Genomic DNA, 22,639 nt, shown 5'->3' on the forward strand with positions numbered 1-22,639 from the left:
GCATATCCTCCCCCATTATAAACATTGCTCACTAGAACGGTACATTTGTTACCAGGGATGAACCTACTTTGGCATGCTATAATCACCAAAGCCCAGAGTTTACCTTAGGGTTCACTCTTGATATTGTACATTCTGTGGGTTTGGACAAATATATATTGATATATATCCATTGTTATAATATTATGCAGAGTAGTTTCACTGCCCTAAAACTCCGCTATTGTCTGCCTATCCATCCCCCGTCAGCAGCTATGTCTCCATAGTTTTGCCTTTTTCAGGATGTCACCGGGTTTCAATCATACAATGAGTATGTAGCCTTTAGACGGACTTCTTTCACTTAGTAATGTGCATTTCAGATTCCTCCATGCCTTTCCATGCCTTGATAATGTATTTCATTTTAGCATTGAATGATATTCTATCATCTGAATGAAAGTTTATTCATACAACAACTTATTCATTCACCTACCGAAGGACATATTGGTTGTTTCCAAATTTTGGCAATCATGAATTAGGCTGCTATAAACATCCATGTGTAGATTTTGTGGGGACATAAATTTCCAGTTCTTTGGTGTAAATACCAAGAAGTTCAATTGCTGGATGATATGGTAAGAATATATTTAGTTCAGTAAGAAATTGCCAAACTGTGTTCCAAAGTAGCTTCCAAACCAGCAATGAATGAAAGTTCTTGTTGCTCTATATCCTCACCAGTATTTGATGGTGGCAGTGTTTCCGATTTTGGCCATTCCAATAGGCGTGTAGCAATACCTCACTGTTGTTTTACTTTGCATTCCCTCATGACATATGGTGTGGAATATATTTTAGAGACATATTTGCCATCTGTATATCTTCTTTGGTGAGGTGTTTGGTAAGGCCTTTAGGCTACTTTCTAATCAGTTTATTTTCTTACAATTGAGTTTTAAGAGTTCTTCATATATTTTGGGTAATTGTCCTTTATTATATGTATCTTGCAGGTATTTTCTCCCAGGCTGTGGCTTGTCTTCTACTTCTCTCGGCACTGTCTTTGCAAGGCATGTTTTTCTTTTTTTTTTTTTTACCAAATTACTTTGTTTGAGGGAATGGCACAAAATGAAGGACATAAGTGGGTGATTTGGTATGAGTTACAGAAAAAGTAATGGTACAATTCCAACGTGCACGTACTGCTTTGGTGACCAGGGAAGTGACTCCCATGCTGGTGGGAAGGCAGTTGGGGGCTCGGCTCCCTTTACTGTCTTCCAGAGTGTGCTTGTCAGAGATGCTCTGCCCTGCCAGGCCCAGGGACCCCCGATTGGTGCATGTTGGTTATGTGGTCCCCCAATTCTTTGGTGGATTTCACCTGCTCATCCAGGTAGTGAGTCAATGAAGTTACACTAACAAGGGTCCATTTTTTCAGTGGCCCATTTGTGCAAGTACAATAGTGACTGATTCACACTTTTTCCCAAGTGTATTTATTGCACACTCCATTGCATTCAGCCCATTCTCCCACTCATCAAGGTCTGGTTTCTTGATATCCTGAAGAAAGATTCAGCCACCCGCTTGGTTCTGCAAGTTCGTCAGTTTCTCAGCATGTTCCCTCTCCTCATGAGATTGGTGAAGAAAAATACCTGGCTAAGTTTCTCAAAGCCACATTATCATGGCCAAAGTATTGAGACATGGACAGGTAGACATAGAAAACGTGGAGCTCCAGGTGGGTTTGGCGGTGGATGGCGGCCTCCGAGTCCTATGCACAAAGCACAGGTTTTGAATGTTAACAAAACCCAACTTATCAGTCATTTCTTTCATGGATCATCTTCACTGTTATATTTGTCTTCTTTATAAAAGCTGTATTGACTGGCATTTTAGTGTTTACCAATCACAGGAATAGAGAAACAAACACCCTTGATCAATGTCCGTGGGCACATGTATGCTTTGTAGAATATATTCCTATAGCTGAAATGAATGACTGAAGAATATATGTATTTAAAATTTCGATAACTATTATTAATATCCCTCAAGAAAAGACTATCAATTTCCATTTATATCTAGCATACAGAGGAGAGGAATTGGACTTTAAGACACTGCAGTTTGTTGGTGGCAGGAGCACTGGGTTGAAGCATTAGGGGAACCAATTCCCATCCTGCCTTCAGATGCTCTAATTAGCCCTGTGACATGGCATGAATCACTTAACCATCCTGTCTCACTGGGTCCTTTTAAACTCTCAAAAATGCTAGTGATGCAGCTTCTAACCTTGGCTTTCAAGCATGTAGCAGAATTCAACAGACTTAATACACACTTGATTAAAACTGGGTTTCTAAGTCAGTCTGATAAGTCTTCTGCTTGCCTAAATTCCTTAAGAATGGAGCCAAGTCCAGAGAGAAGCTAAGACCTCCAAGACCCATTCAGATCCTCAGAAGCCAGCTCTGCATTTGGTGTTTTGCTGCCCCAGCACTGCTTTGGCTCAGAGCCCTGCTTCTGGCTGAGTGTCTAAAGCTGGGAGTGAGTCCAGGCAAGCCACAGACAATCAGTTAGAGAGGATCAGCGCCAAGGTGTGATGCGAGTCCACTCGACAAGCACTCTGAGAGCAAATGCTGCGTTGCCAGACTAACCTGTTTCTCAGTATTCACAGGTGGAGATTTTCCATAAAAAATTTTTTTCATAGCACAAGGCTTTTATTTCCCCTGCTTCTGCCAGAACAGGATTCAGCCAGTCTCAAGTAAACACCGTCTTTTACCAGTATTACTAGCATTACTGTAAATGTTTGTTTGGTTTAGATACAACAGTGCTGCATGGTGGTGGGGATAAAATCAGCTCCTTAGGTGAATGTGATTCCAGGTTTTGCTGGAAAAGTGAGACAGTAAAGAGAAGATCAGCTGCCCCTATTTTCTTTCTCCCTCTCACGTCTGCATTTCAAAGGGGGGAAAAATGGAAGGACATTCAAGCTGGAACTGTGAAAGGCAGCTGAAAGGAAGATTGCTAAGTGATGCCAGGGATGGTGGATGTTGCCTGGGCCAGTGCTTTTCAATGTTGCTGTCTGTCAGAACCCACTGGCGTTGAAAACCAGTGACATGAGGCCGAAGGTGGGGGTGTTGTCAGGATGGACTCCCAGAGACGCTGATAATTGACCTGGGGACCAGCCTGATATTAGGATTTTAAAATTTTCACCAGGAGATTCTAATGTTCAACCCAGAGAGCCAGTGTCCTGGTCCATGTGACAGCCATTATTTCCAGGTGACACAAAACACGTGAAATGTGTCCAGGGCAACTTGAGACAGGCTCAAAGAGTTATGGAAAAAATAATATTACTAATTAAAATATTGATACCACATTTTAACACCAATAGTATATATTACACATTAATTTACTATTATTTTAATAACACTATATTAGTATGTTAGTAACAATATTAATACCATAAAATACTATTTTATGTGGATTACATGTTGAAATAATATGTCAGATAAAATATATTACTAATATTAAATTTCACCCATTTCTTTTTACCTTTAAAGTGTTGTACTAGAAAGTTTGAAATTACCAGTGCAGCTGTATTTATGGCTTGTGTTACGTTGTCCCTTTGCTGTGGGACAATGCAGTGTGTCATCAGCTCAGGCAAGCTCTCTGACACTACCCGTGCACTCCCACACTAAGAAGATCCAGGACACTGACTGGGGTCCATTTCATGTTTGGGGCAATTGGTATTTCTCATGACCACGACAAATTTTTTTCCCCGTAAGAGTTAGTCAGCCACTTTGGAAATTTAATTGTCAACCTAATCTCACCTGTAAACACTTCATTTCCCTGTTGTAATGTCAAAGTGAATTCATCAAATTTCTGTTTGTTTTTTAAAGTAAGCTTAAAACTTGCAAAAAAAGAATATTCTAAAAGAGTCCTCTTCTATGGCTAAAGCTCACTCTGAAATCAGAGAGCTTTAATCTGTGGAAAATGTGATGAGTGTGGAAAGAATTCATTGATTTCTCCAAAGGGGAAGAAAAATCATGTGATTGAATTCCAGGGCATCAAATGGCCTTTTTTTTTTCATAAAATTTTTATCCCAAGGGAGAATTTGAGAGGCATCATAGGAGTCAGTATTGAACCAATGTGCTAGGAACTTTAAATTCGTCATTTTTCTTAGTAGTCAGTCCTATTCTCTAGCAGTGAGAAATCTAGAAAGCAAAATTTCTTAAGAACAAGCTTACAGGGATAGAGGATTTATCTAAAATTTACTTGGAAAGGAAATCTGTGAATGAAATCTCCTTTTTGTTAGATAATTAGTGCATTTCTTTGTAAAATTTAAAACTTTCATAATTTTTTTCTTGCTGTAAGTCTTTGCTTACCTGTTCCGTTCAACTATGTTACAAGAAGATATGTATGGAGAAGGTGTAAGTTCTCTGCCCTTTACACTCCTTTCATTCTGTGCTTTCCTTTTCCTTCTTTGCCTCTTGAACTAGAAAATGAGAAAAGGAACAAAGCAGATAGTTTGGGGGGAGGATACATACTATTATCTATAGCCCCAATTTTATAGTTTTAAAACTTACCTAGAATTATAAAGTGGAAACTACCTAGAAGGCTTAGAGTTTTAATGAGATCATACTCCAAAAATCTCTTTTGAATGGGCTGTGAGGCTATGTGGAAAGTATTAAGGTCTTGGTACACACCCATTAGACAGATTTTCTGACATATTTACAGTTTCTACCCTAATCCTCCATATTTATTTATTTTTTTCACTTTTCGGTATGTATGTATGTAGCTCAAGGAAATTCAAGTATTCCACATGCCTCAGTTTAGTGTGAGGTTGAAGTGAGCATTTGGAATTTTCTAGAAGGCAAATCCTAGGCCATTCAATGCTAGGTTTGGACAAACCTGAACTATTGAATCTTTGTTCTTGCTTATATGACTTACATGGATTTGGTCAATTGATGTACCTGTCTGAGCTTTAACTGTCTTATCTTTAAAATTCAGGTGATAACCTTCTCAAGATGAAAGGCATCTCTGTGTCAAGGTAAGGTTATATTGGGTTGTCCAAAATGTCTGCATGGTGTTTTCCGTAAAATAAAAGACATATTTTTTTATTTCACCAGTAACTTTATTGATTTGGATATTTTGAATATGTTTGCTATCTCCCACATAGAATAACATTGGTTGTTCCCAATTAGTGTCTTAATTCAGTTGCTATAACCTCCAACTGGTCTACCCAACCATGGAGTATCATTCAGGGAGAAGCCTCCAGTGTGAAACTTGGTAAACCATTTTTTGAAAAATATATTTTATTGATTATACCATTACAGTTGTTCTATTCCCCCCCTTCAATCCCTTCCACCCGCACCCTCCCTCCCCCACCATTCTGCCCCCCTTAGTTTATAACCACGTGTCTCAAGTTCTTTGGATTCTATATTTCCCCCACTATTCTCACCCTCCCCCCTATCTATTTTCTGCCTACCATCTATGCTATTTTCTGTGCCTTCTCCCCCCTTCTCCCCTCCCACCCCCCTGTTTCTAACCCTCCATGTGTTCTTCATTTCTATGGTTCCACTCCTGATCTAGCTGTCCTCTTGGTTTGCTTTTGTTTTAGGCGTGGTTGTTAATAGCTGTGTGTTTGCTGTCCTTTCACTGTTAATATTTTTCATCTTCTTTTTCTTATATAAGTCCCTTTAGCATTTCATATAATAAGGGCTTGGTGATGATGAACTCCTTGAACTTGACCTTATCTGAGAAGCACTTTATCTGTCCTTCCATTCTAAATGAAAGCTTTGCTGGATAAAGCAATCTTGGCTGTAGGTCTTTGGATTTCATGACTTGGAATACTTCTTTCCAGCCCCTTCTTGCCTGTAAGGTCTCTTTTGAGAAATCTGCTGACAGTCTGATGGGTACTCCTTTGTAGGTGACTGTCCCCTTATCCCTTGCTGCTTCTAGGATTCTCTCCTTCATTTTGGTCTTGGCTAATGTAATTATGATGTGCCTTGGTGTGTTCCTTCTTGGGTCCAACTTCTTTGGCACTCTCTGAGCTTCCTGGATTTCCTGGAAGTCTATTTCCTTTGCCAGACTGGGGAAGTTCTCCTTTATTATTTGTTCAAATACGTTTTCCACTCGTGGCTGTTTCTTTCCCCCTTCTGGTACCCCTATAATTCGGATGTTGGAACGTTTAAAGATGTCCTGGAGGTTCCTAAGCCTCTCCTCATTTTTTTGAATTCTCATTTCTTCATTCCTTTCTGGTGGGATGTTTTGTTCTTCCTTCTGGTCCATTCCATTGATTTGAGTCCCAGTTTCCTTTCCATCACTATTGGTTTCCTGTGCATCTCCCTTCATTTCAATTAGTTTAGCCTTCATATGTTCCTCTAATTTGTGACTTTGTTCCTCTAATTTGTGACTATAATCTACCAGTTCTGTGAGCATCCTGATAAATAGTGTCCTGAATTGTGCTTCTGAGAGGCTGGCAATTTCTTGGTTGCTTAGAGTTATTGGCTCTGGGACTTTGAGTTCTTCTTGTGCCATCTTTCGGGTTGTTCGTGCCTGTTCCATAGCAGGATCAGAGCCCTAAAATGTTCACTAGAACAGGGCAACTAAGTCGCTGGGTTGTGACGCTGTATGTGGGGGTGGGGTCAAAGAGGAACTATGGCGTCCTGTCCGCTGCCTGCGGCCACGGCCCTCACCGGTGCCGCAGTTGCTGCCGTCCCCTGGCCCACGCGTTTCGTCCCACTGCTCGAGAGTGTGCCACCGCCGTCAGCCCTCGCCCCCTGGGGCCTGCGTGGTCTGTCTCACTGTGCGCGAATATGCGCCCGCGGTCTGCCCCGCACCCCAACTGGTTCCCGTCTGCCTGCGCGCCTGGGTCGGGGGCCCTGTCCTGCCCAACCCTGCTCGCTGCTGGCTCCGCCCCTCTTACCGTCCTCGTTGAACGGTTAGATGTAGTCGGACTTCCGTATAATTCAATTTTCTGTCGTTTGGTTGTGTCTTTGTTTCTCCAAACTTTTGTTTTATTCAAACTTGGTTGTGGGAGAAGGCACAGTGTTTCCACCTATGCCTCCATCTTGGCGGAAGTCCGGTAAACCATTTTTGACACAATCAATCAGTCACAGCACCCTCTCCATACACTGCACAGATATTCTTTTGCATTTTAGTTGTGTTTTTGCTTTTCTTGAAATAATAAAGCATAATACGCCAAAAACATTGCATATTTTCTTCCATCTTCTGTATTAAAATGGCTACACAAAAATTCACCAATTTTGATACACTTGTTATAAATGTGCGCTAATATGACAGCTCTTATAATACAATCCAACAAAATTGTTTCAAATGAAGTTCAAGACAACTAAGCACTATGAGAGCCATGTGACAAAAAAAAAAAACAAACAAGCAAAGTGTTTGGCCAACTCAGTATGTGAGGTATGTAGTAGAACAATGAGTGGTGATTGTCATTCTTATAATGAAGTAGTCAATGTTTGTCAGAAATGTAGAAGATATTTTGCTTGTATTTTTTTATTTCCTTGAACAACACTGCACTGTATAAGAGAGAGGGGTTTGAATATAGGACACTGACCCTGAGGCTAACTCCCTAGGGTTAAATCCTGTTTCTGTCCCTTACTGTTTGTAAAATTTGGGACAAGTATTTTAATCTCTTGGCCCCAGTTTTCTCACCTGCAAAATGGATTATTCATAGTACCCACCTGAGAAGATTATTGTAATTCTTAAAAGAGTTATACATATGAAGACCCTAGAATACAGTTCCTGATGCACAAAAAAGCTGCATAAGTATACATTCATCCTGGCACGTTCTAGGTACCCAGTGATGTATTATTATATAATTGGGTCATGGACAGAGACAGCTTTTAAGTGACAGTCTGGGGGGAAAGGAAGAAAGATTTTTGAATTTCCTTAAAACACCAAATGTATTGGGTTATGATGGGCCCAAAACACACAGATTGGAATGAGTATGTGTTATGAAAATTACGGAAATAGTCCAACTTGCATTTTCCAGATACGTTAACATTGTTCTACAAATTGTTCCACACAAAAAGTTGGCAGATGTTCAGGACGAGCATTACTATCTCCATTTTAAAACTGAAGCAACTGAGCTTGAAGAAGTTGAGTTGCCTAGGAACACGTAACAGAGGAGAGCCAAATAATTGTGGCTTCCAAATTTGGTTATTTTTATCTTCTGATTTGAGTTATTTTTATCACTATATCATACTTTCTGCACATTAAGTGGCATTGGGAAATGGCTGTAAGTATTTCCTGGATTTTCCAGCATGTTCATTGAACTTCACTGTTAAAGATTCTTTCCCAAAGGAATCTTCTACACAACTTATACAGATACGTTTGAAAAAATTTTTGTGTTAGTTCTTAAAAGCTGTATCTTTAAACTTTAAAGAAATTAGGAACATTTTTATCACATGAAGTTTTTGTAAGCCAAGCTCTTGGGAGTATATCTATCTATCTATAGGTATCTATCTATCTATAGGTATCTAGATAGATAGATAGATAGATGCACATATATGTATACATATATATACACACACATACTATATACTCCCAAGAGCTTGGCTAGATAGATAAATCTTCAGCTAACTGGAATGTTGATACAATTTAGGTGCTTTTAAAAGTCTCCTTTAACTTGCAAAAGGTTATTGTTTCCCCTGAAGCCATACTGACCTCAAAGATAATGACATTTCTATTTTGTATGACATTGACAATGACTTGGTTTTCACCTTCATTTGAGAATTTGCATAGTTATGCACAAATTAAATTAGTATTCTTTCCATCTTTGTGTTCATGGAGCAAGCCATTAAACAATTTGAATGAAAGGATACTCTCTGCTTTTCAGGATTTTTAGGTTAGGTTTACACCTTTAAATGTACATAGTATCTTAAAAATCAGATATCAAGTGAATTGCCTCTGTAGTGTTCTAATTTAGGCATGGTTTCAGAATATTACTGAACTTATTTTTATTCAAGTTTGTCAAGTTATCAGTCTATATCAGGATATTTGTTGCTGTAATTCCATCTCTCACCAACTGTCTTGTATACAGTCAGCTGGCAGGGGCTTCCTGAACTTTTGTTGCTATTTGAGTTTGACATAAGGTCTTGTCTCTTACACAAACAACCATTTACAATTTGTAGAAAGGGTGTGCTTCAGTTATGCCATTTGTTCAGAAACCACATGAGCATAGAGACACAGGGGACTCAAGTAAAAGGATTTAAAAATAAGCCAGGTACTATTTTGTACCACTGGAATTTTTTTCAGTGTAACAGCCTCTGCCCCTTTACCCCACACACTCCTTCAGGAGATGGATCGACCGACTGATCTTTGTGGTAGCTCTGAGAACACTCCTGTATAAATCTTTCCGTCTATTGCTTGATGGTTCCCATAGTTATTTCTGGGCCCAGAAAATCAAATCATTGGTTTAGAAAAGCCTAAGGGTAAGGCCAGTTCCTCTATCCCTGGGACACTGCCATTCAGCCTGCCACTCGATCAGCAGAAAAGCCTGTGATGTTGGTGTTACAGTGCATTTCAGTCCACGGCACCCTTCAAGACCACACAGAGCGAATGTCCAGTGGCCTGTCAGTGCAGGGATCACAGCCCAGAGGCTAAAATAAACAAGTTCAGTGGGTGGGAGTGGGAGTGGCTACCTGCACAGTAAACATTCCTGCGGCAAACAGGCAGGGAGGGTGTGTGGGGAAGCCCGTGTTCCTGAATGGGATACTGTGGCCGTTATTTTTTTTATTATTACTCTAAGTGTATGAGTTCCTGATTCCTCTGAATGTCACTAGTCTTCTGGAACCTTACTACTTATGGTCTCACTTGGGAACAAATGGCTCTGTTGCTCACATGTGGTGTTTTGTTGACATGGGCAGAGACATAGAAAAGCCATCTAGTCCATTTGCTGTTGGTCCCAGCACCTACTACCTGACCCAGCTCTGGTCAGGGCATGCTCAAAGCCATTTCCACTTTTTGCAAGAGACTTCTGTGTCTTTTCTTGTCTAATTAACTCTCTGCTTTCTCTTCCCAGGCTTTCCCTTTGGTTAATGGTCACCAAGAGCACCTTGTAGTTTTTCAATTGGTAAACTGAATTTATAAAAAGTATCTTTTCTTTAAGGTTAAGAGACTTGAGGGAGGAAATAGAGGTTGCAGGAAGCCTGGCATCTTGAACCAGAGCTCTCCTCTCTCTATTTCATAGAAAGTAGTCAAATGACAAAATAATAGCTGCATGCTAGATACAGGACTTGTCTCTTTCTTAAATAATCAATTTCCCCTTGGCTAATGCCTCCACACTGTTTTGTTTTGGTGTAGCCTGAAAACCCAGGGGCTTATAGAAAGCTCCTCATTTTTTTCAGATAACCTTTTCCTTTAACTGTTCTTCTTGGCACTGCACAGTCTGCAATGCCTCCCAGCAATTTTGTTTTTACCTAAGTTTATCCTCCTGGAGTGCCTGAGGTCTGAGGAAAGTAGAGTGCAGGATTAATATTTTAAAATTAAATTATGCCCACGTAGTGTTTCAGAAGTGTTGAGTGCCTAATCTTAAAACTCCATATACAAAAAACAAAGATTGAAAGGCTAGCACATAAGCACCCTTCAAGACTAATGTGGAGGAAGGCGAGAAAGTGTACTCAGAGTAGCTCTAGCTATTTGCCCCCTTTAATTTTCACCTTTGGAAATCTGAGATCGTAAAGAACAAAGCTGACCATTGTACCTTAATAGCTCACATCTTTGTCTTATATTTATTTGTGTCCCCAGAGTTTATTACAGCTACTAGTATGTAGCTGGTGCTCAGTGAATGGTCACAGAAAAGGATTAGAAAACTGATTTAGACAACAAGCCTCTGCCCATTTCTAATAAGCTGCTTCCTTTCTTGCCTGGGCGTTTCCTGGCTAGAAAATAGGGCATTTCCAGTGAGGCAGCCGGGAAACGTCAGTGGCTTTATCTTTTGGCCTCCTGCTTCAGTGGATATACAGGCACAAAACGGGGATACTTGTCAATGGTTTAATTTTGCTATCTAGACTGGGAAGTTCACCCTGGTGCAACTAAACTTAAAAGGATCGTGCCATCAATCACTCACAGACAGCGCAGGAACAACCAAGGGGGTGGGTAGGGGAAAGAAAGTCAGGCTTGTGAAAAATTCAGGGGGTAAAGCAGAGGGAGTAAGTAGTGTCTGGTTCAGTTTTTAGACGCTAGTAACCAGGGAGTGGATTTTTACGGTGTTTCCTTGCTCAGCTATTGGAATATGTTTTATTATTCTTTCTCTGAACCAAAATTATCCCTGGGTTTAACACCGCCACATCACCCCGTATACATAACAGAGTCTTTTGTAAATGGAGGGAAAAGAAAGTGGTGCCAGCCAAAGGGGAGAGGAGCTGACCAGAGAGACTTTGTGCTTTTGGTCACTATTTGATCAACAGGCTTGAGCCCTGAAAACTGCATAGCTAATTATTCAGTCTATACAAAAAAATAATAATAGTAAAACCAGGCACCCATACAGATGGATCTTAAGGGACATATTCTCACCCAATCGTTTTTGGGGGATTTACTCAGGGCATGGGTTAGAGCCCATGTCTCCCTCTCACTGAGTTGCTTAACCCTTGTGAACTTGACATTTCCCACAGGCAGAGAGGAACCACAGCACCAGGCCTGCCTGTCACAGACTTTCTGAGTCCATCCCATAAGAGAATAAGTCAAAAAATGACCTGGACAGCTCTGAGATGTCATTGAATGCGAGGTAGCAGTAGTGGTATTTTTCTCTCTTCGTCTTAAAACTTGACAGCAGAGCAGTTTGTTAGTCCTGCTTCTATTTGTAGGTGTTTCCCCCTGCAATTTAAGCTGGTTGAACTGTTACTTATCTGAGCCGAAGCCGAACACAGACTCTGTAAGAAATCGATTCTCTTTGATTCCAATTTCTTCTACCATTGATCGGTTGACTTCATAAGCTTAGCAGGGCTGGGAAATATTCAACAACAGGATCCTGATATTGGGGGGAGTTGAGTCCTTTGATTAGGTTATAATTTATTCTAAAATTCTTGCTTTTTTACTTGCTTGTGATTTTTTTCTCATGGACATTTTTCTGGCTCAAAGAAAGTTGCAAACTAATTTTCTGTCCTCTGCCCAAATGTTGGTCCTCTTTTAAAGCTTGACTTCTGCACTTTTAACTTGGAAGCTGTACTTTGCATTACATGGTAGAAAACAATCAGCCTTGTGTATCTGTGGAATGTTGCTTCAAGCTTCTATGTAATTTAGGTTTCCTGTGACTAACCAATACCACTATTGCAGCTAATTTAAGAACGTTTCTCCCACTCAGCTGTTTATAGCTCCCTCCTACACTTGTTACTAAGAAAAAAAATTAGACAAATATCACATCTTGAGTCATGAGGTATGTATCTCCTTAGAAGTCCTTGAATTTCAAAGGAAACTTTATTCATATATATACTCCCCCTCCAAACTGACCCATCCTCCCAGCCCCCCTCCACTCAGCTTATCAGGCTGAAAAAATGAAAAGCATGTATTTAGCTTTTGAACTTTGAATGAAAAGGCATTATGTTTCCAAGGTCTACACTCGGTATGAAGATGCGTGTAGCCTATCAGAGAGGAGAAGGGAATTGCGTGAGAATTGCGTGCAGCCCCTTTGTTCNAAAATTAGACAAATATCACATCTTGAGTCATGAGGTATGTATCTCCTTAGAAGTCCTTGAATTTCAAAGGAAACTTTATTCATATATATACTCCCCCTCCAAACTGACCCACCCTCCCAGCCCCCCTCCACTCAGCTTATCAGGCTGAAAAAATGAAAAGCATGTATTTAGCTTTTGAACTTTGAATGAAAAGGCATTGCGTTTCCAAGGTCTACACTCAGTTGGTATGAAGATGGGTGTAGCCTATCAGAGAGGAGAAGGGAATTGCGTGAGAATTGCGTGCAGCCCCTTTGTTCATTGAATGAGGAAATGGAGCTGTGGGGAGACTGGCTGGCTTTCTTAAAGTCACACAGCTTGTCGGTGGGTGCGGAGCTGGAGCCAGGACAGATCTTCGGCACGGAGCAATGTCCTTTCCACTCCTTCGTGAAGTCCACCTTCACGGACTTGCTGCTCCACGAACGAAGCCTTAAGAAAGCTAAAAATTCAAGAATTTTGCTGGTTTGAGTACTTCATTTCTAGATGAGGTCTGGCCTATCTGACTACTGTAGAAATGTTGATCAGTGGTGATGTAACTAAATGCACTTCCTGCTGTAAATTTAGGCTTTTTAGAAGTGCAAATACAAGTAGAAAAATGCAATCAGACCTTTTAAATTGTTACTAAATCACATCAAAGGGAAAGAAAACTTTTCCACCTCAATAAACAGCTATGTTGTGAAGTGTCAACTTGGAAACAAATTTGTTAATCTATGAAAAGCAAATCAGTTCTTCTTCCTTCTTAGAACTGACTGTTTTAACCTCGGTGTTAATTGCATCTTTCTAATTGAATGATGTGAGGTAGAATAAAGAATCTGATGATTTGTTTAACAGTAAGGAGAATTAGCCACATTTTTGTTTAGGTCCCAAGTTTTTGCTTAGTACTAATGAGTTTTTTGGTTAACAAGAATATTCTTCTTTCTAATTAATCCATACAGTTATGAGAGCAAAGCAGACGTCAATGGAAAAATGGCAAAAACAAAAAGCCCTGCTAAACAGTTCATTTTTAGTAGTCCTCTGCTCTTTCAATGCTTGTAGTTTGAATTTCTGCTCTGAATCTTGCTCTGATGAGGGTCTACCTCCTGGACTCCATCCCTGGTAACAGGCTATACATCTACAGTGGGAGCTAGTCGAATCATGCTATAACAGCTCAGAGTTCTTAGAATAGAACTTCGTAACTCCATCCTAGTCGTGGTTAATGCACACCTTGGCACCTGCAGCCCTTAATGGTACTCTGTAGGAGTTAATCATTTTGGTTTTCAGTATCTGGTTAAATGTTGGAGGCAAACATTGGGGTTGCCAGTTGTACCTGTTGCTCATGAATGAATTTTTAAAAAATTGTATTTTATTGATTATGCTGTTACAGTTTTCCAAATTTTCTCCCTTTGTCCCCCCTCCGCCCTGCACCCCCAACCCTCCAGCATCCCCCCTTAGTTCATGTCTGTGGGTTGTACATATAAGTTCTTTGAGTTCTTTGTTTCCTATACCATTTTGACCTCTCCCTGTCTATTTAATGCCTACCAATTATGCTTCTTCTTTCCTGTACCTCTTTCCCCTCATCCCTCCCCTCCCCCTCCCCACTGAAAACCCTCCATGTGATCTCCATTTATCTGATTCTCTGCCTGTTCTAGTTTGCTTAGTTTTCATTGTTTTTCTTTTTCTTTCTTTTTTTTTTTTTAGGTTTAGTTGTTGATAGTTGTGAGTTTGTCGTCATTTTACTGTTCATAGTTTTTGATCTCCTTCAATTTCTTAGATAAGTCCCTTTAACATTTCATATAATAAGGGCTTGGTGAGGATGAACGCCTTTAACTTGACCTAATTTGGAAACTCTTTATCTGCCCTTTCTAAATGATAGCTTTGCTGGATAGAGTAATCCTGGATGTAGGTCCTTGCCTTTCATGACTTCAAATACTTCTTTCCAGCCCTTCTTGCCTGTAAGGTGTCTTTTGAGAAATCAGCTGATAGTCTACTGGGCACTCCTTGGTAGGTAACTGTCTCCTTTTCTCTTACTGCTTTTAAGATTCTCTCTTTATCTTTCATCTTGAGTAGCTGAAGGATGATGTGCCTCAGTGTGTTCATCTTTGGGTCCAACTTCTTTGGGACTCTCTGGGCTTCCTGGACTTCCTAGAAGTCTATTTCCTTTGCCAGATTGGAGAAGTTTTCCTTCATTATTTGTTCAGATAAGTTTTCAACTTCTTGCTCTTGTTCTTCTCCTTCTGGCACCCCTATAATTCAGATATTAGAATGTTTAAAGTTGTCCCAGAAGTTCCTAAGCCTCTCTTCATTTTTTGGAATTCTTGCTTCTTCATTCTGTTCCAGTTGGATGCTTCTTTCTTCCTTTTGTTCCAAATCATTATTTTGAGTCTTGGTTTCATTTCTGTTACTGTTGGTTCCCTGAACATTCTGCTTTATTTCACTTTGAGTACCCTTCATTTGTTCTTTCATTTTTTGACCAAGCTCAATCAGTTCTGTGAGCATTTTGATTACCAGGGCTTTGAACTCTTCATCAGATAGGTTGGCTATCTCCTCATCACTTAGCGCTCTTTCTGGAGTTTTGCTCTGTTCTTTCATTTGAGCCATATTTCTTTGTCTTGGTGCACCTGTTAAGTTGTAAGGGGGTGGGGCCTTGGGGCCTCACCTGGGTGGGGCAGTCCTCTTTGCTGCACTGCGGTGCTGTCTGTGGGGTAGGGGTCAGAGAAGGAACAATACAGATCACTTGCTGGGCTCTAGCACTTTTCACTTTCCAAAGAACTGTGAAACTGGGAGTTTCTTCCACTGTGACAACCCCTGCAGTAGTCCACAGTCAGCTGAGTCTTAGTTTCCCGTTCAGCCAGCCCCGCCTGCACAGTCCACAGGCTTGCCCTGGGTTCTCTCCGTCCACCTGCCTTACCGGTCTGGTTGGTCTGGTTTGACTGTGTCTTTAATTCCTTGGTTGTCAGAGTTCCATGCAGTTCGATTTTCTGGCACTTTTTGTTGTTTATTGATTTTAGATTGGTTGTTATCCTCCTTTTAATTGTGTGAGGAAGCAAAGGGTTTCTTCCTACGCCGCCATCTTGGTCAGAACTTTGTGATTTAATTTTTAATAATAGCCTGACCTAGGGATGTGAACAAGTGATTGAAATTCACATGGCTCATAATAAATACCTTTTATGGGTAGGCTAATACGTGCAAGATAAGGCTGGAAAAGAAAACACAATTTTGTTCAGAGAGTTCACAGAGAGTCATAATGAATTAATTCAAGGCTTATTTTCTACTATATTTGATGTATACTTATAAGATTTTTCCTTTCTTCTCTCATTAGCAGATGAAATAAAATGTTTTATTAAATTTTGACTGGATTCAGTGCTTGGCAAGGGTGACAGTATCTATTGGAGGAGAGGAAAAGCAATTAAAATTTCAAGCTGTACGTTCTCAGTTTACTTAGAATTCAGTGTCTGTAACTTTTTTCTAAGAAAATGTTTTAAAATAGCTAAGAGGATGATTTGGCTATCAAGTTCGAGAACTTGATGAGTGTGGAGTATATGAGCGCAAAACACATTTTTACCATGAAGCATTTTGTGAGAGATCTCAGTTTGCAGAGCCCTTTCTGTTTGAGTCCATTAGTAATTCCCCACAGACATTCTGTGCATTAGGTCTGGACTTTTTCCGTTTGGCAGAAGATGCAGACGTACTGACGTAGAGATGATAGTGGAGTATTTATCAGATTAGGAACACAGTTCGGAAGAAAGCTTCCGAGTCACGTACTTCAGTCTGTTGCTTAGCTTCCTGAGTTCTACTGTCTTCCTCTCAAAATTTCCCATAAAATATACATATGGCTTAAGAATAATTAATTATAATTCTCCTTTCAGTTGCTATAGCAATGCTAGTTCCTTAATGCATCCTATGTTCTTTTATACCCTCTGAATTAATTTTGCACAAAGCAGCTCAGTTTTAGAAATAAAGACCTTTGAAAATAGGTGTCATGTATTACTGCAGGGATTTTATGGTGTCTAGATGATGGAATAAGTACGGACTTGGCCTGGTCTTGTGACTCTAATAGGAGATAGACTCTTTATCCACTGGGCCCCTCTTCCCTACTATGGGCATTTTATTTTGAGAGAAATCAGTAGGAGTTCAGATTAAGAACTGTGTAGAATAATATTTGGAATCCTATTCTTTTGTAACCGTACACTGAAAAATGGATTCAAAATCTGTGTATTTTCCCCCTCTTTCATATTTATTGTTTCTTGAATCTTTCTGTTTTCTGATTATGCTTAAAGGGAAAAATAGGAATGTTAAAATAATTTTATTCAAAATAACTTCTTAAGTGCTAAAAAGCAAAGATCATTCCTGCTGGCGCTCCGTGTGACTGGAACGTAGTGAATGGCGGGCTGTCTGGCTGTCCGGGAAGACAAGAACCTCTCTTCACCTGACAGACCTGTTCCTACCGTGTCTGTAATTGTATTGATATTTGAAGTGGAATATGTTTTCATATTGTAACACACTTCAGATGTTTATATAGTTGTAGATAATAATTTATTAATTTAAAACTTAGGTTCATACATTAGTAAATTTTTCTTCTTTAGGAAAAATTAGTTTAAATTTTGCCAAAAGACTATAACCAAAATATTTGATGATGCTTATTAGCACAGGAGAAAATGAACATTCCTGAACAAAGGCTTCTGTTATCTCTGTCTGCTATTATCATATAGAATTAAATAGCTTACGCAGTTCAACCCATTGTGTTCATTCTATTTTACCGTATCAATAAGGGCTCCCACTGTGAAGCAGAAGCACAAGGTGATATAAATTTGTTACAGGATTTCACCTTATATGTGTGTGTGAACTAGTCCGTCTTCCAAACATCTCTTAAGTGTCTCTGTTATGGTCCATCCAAATCAGAAACACAGAAAAAGGAATTCTGGTAAATGTAGTTCAGCCTACCCAGGTTGACAGATGACAAAGCCACCACATGTGCTTTGAGATTTAAATACTTTCTTTTGCCTTTGGGGATTTAAAAAATATATAAAATACCCCAATCTACCTCAAGCTTCTTGCAATCAATCTTACTAAATGTGAATTTAAAAACCAACCTTTTCCACTTTAAATAATACAAATCAAAATATGGCATAAGCTTGCCAAACAGAATACTACTTCTTAAAAGTAATGATCAATACAACATATATTAATATAAATCACATGCGTATGCCCTGTTATTGTTAGGCAGTATATTGAAGATCTTTGAAATATGACAGTTGGGGGAGTTTGAATGCTGGCTCTGTCAACTGCTCATGAGTGAACCCAACCTCCACTTCCTTCTATGCAAAGTGAGGACACTCATACCCACCTCTTAGGATCACTAGGTGGTTAGTTGAGATAATGTACATGAAACTCTTAGTTTCGCACCTGGGGTACAGTAATCACTCAAAATTATAAGGATAGTTATTATTAACAGCATGTTCAACATTATTTTGCAAACATCTCTTCTGCTTTTACATGGAGAACAGTGACAGCTTTGGCTCAATTTTGTTCAAGTGGAATTTCTGACTGCCCTGTGCCAAAAGGTGATACAGAAATACTAAGTTGCGTTTATTTCACATAGATTTTTTTTACATTTTTTTCACACTGATTTTTCAAACCTATAAATGTGAAGGCTCCAGTGCTAAAATGAGCTTTCTGCTCTCACTCAGGGCTGATTTGTTTCGAATCCAGCGGGTAGCAGGTAGAAACTTCTCTCTCCAGACAGAAGGTTGCCATTTACCGACACACACTTTTCTTGTCCCTGTCATTCGTGTGCAAAGCCGTTTTATTTGCAGATGGTCAAGAGCATGAAGCCAAATAAGAAGCAAATGCAATTAGGGGAAATGGATGAAATTTCCTTATGTAAGACTGACTGTTCTTTACTCACTAGTCTGTAGAAATTGTGTTTGTAGCAGGAAGTAATAAGAGCAAGAAAAATTACCCTGTCTCTATAATATAAAGTGACTGAAGGGGGCAATTTTTAATCCACAGTGGATTTGTTTCATCTGCCTGGTGCAGACATGCTGTGTCTGAGTGGTCGTTACGCCGTGAGGACAAACTTAAATCCCTCTCCTTCCTGTCAACAGCGTCTATTCTAGCAGAGCCTTTCTATTCTAGGGAAACAAACCTAAAATTTGGCCAGGACAGAAATAGATTGAATAACACTTATCCTTACATTAAGGCATTCTAAGACCTGTTCAGCACAAGGGAAATGGTGATGAAGAAGAGAATTTTATCACTCGCCTTCTCAGCACCTCTCATCAGGCATTCCTAAAGAAATGCTCAAAAAATATGAGACGACTTCAAGGCATGTCATTATTTGTTAGGTCAGCATTTATTGTCTGTAGCTAATAGATAATGCTTTTTATTTGAAGTCATCTGTATGCACCATATACTATGTATACAATATTATTTATAATAATTATATGTTACTTATAGTGACATTGCTTCACATGGCAGGCCCTAGGTGCCTGGAGAATTCTGCGACAGTGTGTGGTAGACTGTTCTGTGCTCTCAGTTTAGTATGAGGAATGTTTCTTGACATATGCGAGAGCTTATGGTGTGGGGGAAGCTGGTACATGCATAATTTCAGCCCCTGTGGAACAATACAAAACATATTTCCTTATTTACATAGATGTTCTGCACTGCTTCCTGCTGTTCAGTGTGCCTTTGCCTTTTCCATTTTTACTTGAGGCTCACCACCAGTCTGAACTGCCTGATCTCCATGGCTCTGGTTTGTGCTTCTTCAAGCATATATTGCTCTCAGCCCTTGTATCCTGTTTGCCTCCTTTTCCTCCAGTGTCTTCACTGCCTTTTAGGGGAGATGTTTGCTGTGCTGTAGAGCAGGTGGAAATAAAACATTCGCCACTTATTACAAGGTAAGAATGAGAGGAAATGGATTTAGAAGGTAGCAGCAGAGCCTCACATTGAATGCGGTTGTACACAAATCACCTGGCTAAGGGCGTAGGAGATCCAGCTGATAAGGCCTTTGGTTGCAGAGATGAGAAGGGCTCTATGTCCAGAGACAGAGTGACAGAGGGTAGACCTGGTTCCGGCTCCACAACTACTCACTATCTAGTTTAGTAATTCTTAAACCTTGCTTTGTATCAATTGTACGGAGGCCCTTTAAAATATGGTTGCCTGAAGCCCACTTTCTGAAATCCTGATTGGATTATTCTGATCAAATTAATTTACAGTGGGTCCCAGGTAGTGCCTATGCCTTTAAAAGCTCCCCACATGATTTTAATGTTCAGCCAGATTTGAGAATCATGGTTCAAGTCAGTTCTGGTTTTAGTCTTTTTATGCGGTGCCAGATTATAAAAGTCACAAAAGCTCCTTTTCAACTCAGTGTCCTCATCTGTAATACATGGATGATATCATTAATTCTTCATTCATAAATAAACATTTATAAATTCATATTCTGTGGTCAACATAATAAGGGCATCAGGGGAGATGAGTCACAGGAGCCACTGGGAAGAGCTTTACAGGGAGAAAACTTGAAAACTGCAGGCCTAAACAGCTTTTGATACCAACTTGCTGTTCAGAGCAGACAGGTACTCTGTGCTAATTTCTTAATAAAACCAGTACCTGCTCCCGAGTGACTGACAGTTTCCGGCCAACCATCACCATCACATGATCGTGCTGACAAGTCTCTCTTCACTTGAATCTCCAGGTACACTTCCCTATCCAGTGACCCTACAAAATGTCCTGGATGAGTTCTTTTCAATCCCACTCACAGAGATTATTCTTTTTCACTTTCTCTTCTAAAACCTCCAATAGCACCCCACCCAACTTTCAGTTGTTGATGTGTCTTTTTATTTTGAAGAGAAAAATAGAAGCAATTGAAAAAGAAACACATTGTTGCCTGAGTGCGGAATCAATCAAGTTACCTGCAAATATGCCCATGTATTTTGCCTTTGTTCTTGTTCCTGCTGGTTTCTAAGTGGAACAATTCTTCCTGTGCTTGAACTCCACCTCCGGAATCAGCTATGGAAGCTCTTCAGTTGTCTCCTGCTCAGCTGCATCATCAATTTACCTCTTTCTGTCCATTCCTTCTCATTGACAAACCTGCATTAATAGCATCTACCTGAACAAAACTAAACACAAATATCCTCCTAAGAACCCGTGTTGTTGTACATCTCTTCACTCCTCTGCTCTGTACAACTTTTTGAAAGTGTCTGTGTGAGCTGTCTCTACTTCCTCACTTCCCAATTTTCTATCCCATTTCCATACCACTACTCTCTTTAAAGATCTTATCAGAATCACAGGATAAGTCATCAAGTCTCTGTTCTCCTCTATGTAGGATGGTATCTTCTAGAAACAGTGGCTGCTTGTAGAAACATTGTCTTCTCTGACACCACACCGTCTTTTGCTGGTCCACTACAGACTAATGGCTTTTTTTCATTCTCCTTTGCTGATGTCTTTAAACGTTGAGTCTCCTAGAGGTTAGTTAGGCTCTCCTTTGATCTCTGAATTCTCTCTTGCCATATCTCCTGGTCCCAAGACTGTAAAGATACCTGTCATTGGATTACCTGAAGTGCATATAACCACATATCTCATGCCTACTCCTCTCTCCTCACAAACCTGCCATTCCGCCTCCTTCTTCAGTATTTCCCATCACAATGAATGAATTGACCTGTCTTTCTACCCGCAAACTAAATGCCACCCTCGATTTTTGTCTTTTTTTCATTGTACTGCGTCAAATCCATTAGAAAGTTCTGTTAGCAATGCCTCTGAAATGTTTTCCAGCCTGACTCTCATTACCACCATGTGACCTCCTTTGTTCCAGCCACTCTCATCTCCACCTGGACCACGAACCAGCCTCCTGTCTGATATCATGGCGACCACCTGTGCTCTCCTGTCATTTATTTTCAGGAGTTCTCAGAGTGATTTTTCACACAAAGGAAATGAGAGTACATTACTTACTTTAATGGCTTCCATTGAAATTAGAGTATAACAGATCTCGTTTCAAACAGATCAACTGTATAAAAGACATATTTTGAGAAAAATTAGAGAAATTTGGATGAGCATTTGATGATATTAAGAGAATGTGGTTAATTTTTGTTAGATGTGGGAATGATATTTTAGTTATGTAAGAGATTGTCTGTATTTTTAGGACTATAGTTAGGGGCGAGATGACATGATTCCAGGAATTTTCTATTTAAAAAAGCTATAACAGCCCATCTCTCCAAAAAAGGAACAAAAAAAGATAGAGATGTGTAGCAAAATGATAATTGTTGATTCTGGTTACATGGAGCTTTATTATACTATCCTCTCTTATATCTGCTTGACAATTTTCATAATATCAAGTTGGAAGAAAGACAACTAACAAATTTCCAGCTCTTTGTTACGGAAAGTTTCCGTTATGGACCTTTACGACTGAATACCTGCCCGCTCGCCCGGCGTTCTACTTCCCCTCCTGTTTGCTGTGTGGTTCGGCAAACCACACAGGCCGTCTTTCTCTCCCAGAACACTTCCATCCCAGGCACCCTCTGGGCCCTCTGCCTGGCCTCACTGCCAGAAAGACTTCCCTCACAGTCCTCCACCCCACCCCCACACACTCTATTTCTGAAAATTATGTCACTTGGTGTACTTGGTTATTGCTGGCTTTCTTTTACCAGAATGTAAGCTTCATGAGGCAGGGACCTTGGGTCTAAAACAGTGCACGGTGGATGCTTAATAAATACTTGTAAGTGAGTGAAGTGGATACCACTCTTTATTTTATAAATGGAGAAACTAAGGCTATAAAATTAAGTAATTTCATTAATGTCACAGATATTAGGTGCTGAACTGAAAGGTGAACTCAAGCTTTTTTTATTAGAAACCTTTAACACTCTATTATACTACTTCCTGGTGGATTAGATTAAGTGGGGGTCTGGGATTGGATTGAGAGAGGAGTCTGGGGAGCATGATTCCCCACTCAGTAAATGGAAATAATTGCCTTTGTAGGTATATGCTTTGGGAAGAAATTTTATGGCCTTACTCAAATTCTCAAAAGAGTTCTTAAGACTCCAGTTTTCATC

The 22,639-nt window shown here is 39.9% G+C and overlaps 1 pseudogene; it reads right to left on the reverse strand.

Moving 5' to 3' along the window:
- Positions 1-1,056: 1,056 nt before the first annotated feature.
- On the reverse strand, positions 1,057-21,455 carry LOC118995223 (ferritin heavy chain-like; annotated as a pseudogene).
- Positions 21,456-22,639: the final 1,184 nt, after the last annotated feature.

Source organism: Sturnira hondurensis, unplaced genomic scaffold (genome assembly GCF_014824575.4).
Source record: "Sturnira hondurensis isolate 20B ecotype Veracruz unplaced genomic scaffold, ASM1482457v3 Scaffold0009935, whole genome shotgun sequence".
In the NCBI taxonomy this organism is placed as follows: domain Eukaryota; kingdom Metazoa; phylum Chordata; class Mammalia; order Chiroptera; family Phyllostomidae; genus Sturnira; species Sturnira hondurensis.